This window comes from Pterocles gutturalis, unplaced genomic scaffold (genome assembly GCF_000699245.1).
Source record: "Pterocles gutturalis isolate BGI_N339 unplaced genomic scaffold, ASM69924v1 scaffold8736, whole genome shotgun sequence".
In the NCBI taxonomy this organism is placed as follows: Eukaryota; Metazoa; Chordata; class Aves; order Pterocliformes; family Pteroclidae; genus Pterocles; species Pterocles gutturalis.
In genome coordinates, this window is record NW_010100286.1 from 2,326 (window position 1) to 2,750 (window position 425).

General features: G+C 60.7%; 1 protein-coding gene across 1 annotated transcript in view; it reads left to right on the plus strand.

Moving 5' to 3' along the window:
- The window catches only part of LOC104465949 (transcription factor Sp1-like), a gene marked incomplete at both ends in the record, with an annotated part of 11,181 nt that overhangs the window by 1,906 nt on the left and 8,850 nt on the right, over positions 1-425 (plus strand).

Here is a 425-nt window from a genome sequence, read left to right on the forward strand (position 1 = left end):
AGGGGCCTGGGGTCGGGGTCTGGGGAGTGGAGCCGAGCCCAGCTCAGCTGTGGGAGCCCGCAGAAAGAGTCGTGTCTGGATAAAACTCGGGAATAACTGCCCTCGCCCTCGAAAACAAACAAAAAGCCCTGGGGAATTTCCTTGCAGGGGCGGAAGAACAGGCTCTTGACGTGTATATTTAGCCTCCAGTTGGGTGCTGGTGTGGGACGCTGTGATCTCATCCTACCCAAGACGGGCCCGTGTTCCCGGCTGGCTCTGAGCTCAGTTCCCCCTGAATCAGTCCCCCAAAAACTCCCACCGGCGTGGGGGGTGTGTGTGGGGACACGGGGTGGGAGCTCGGCTTCCACTTGGTGACACCGAGGGGGCCGTGAGCTTCTACTGCGGAAGAAATCGGTGCTGGAAGGGAGCTCTGTGTGCTCTTCCCG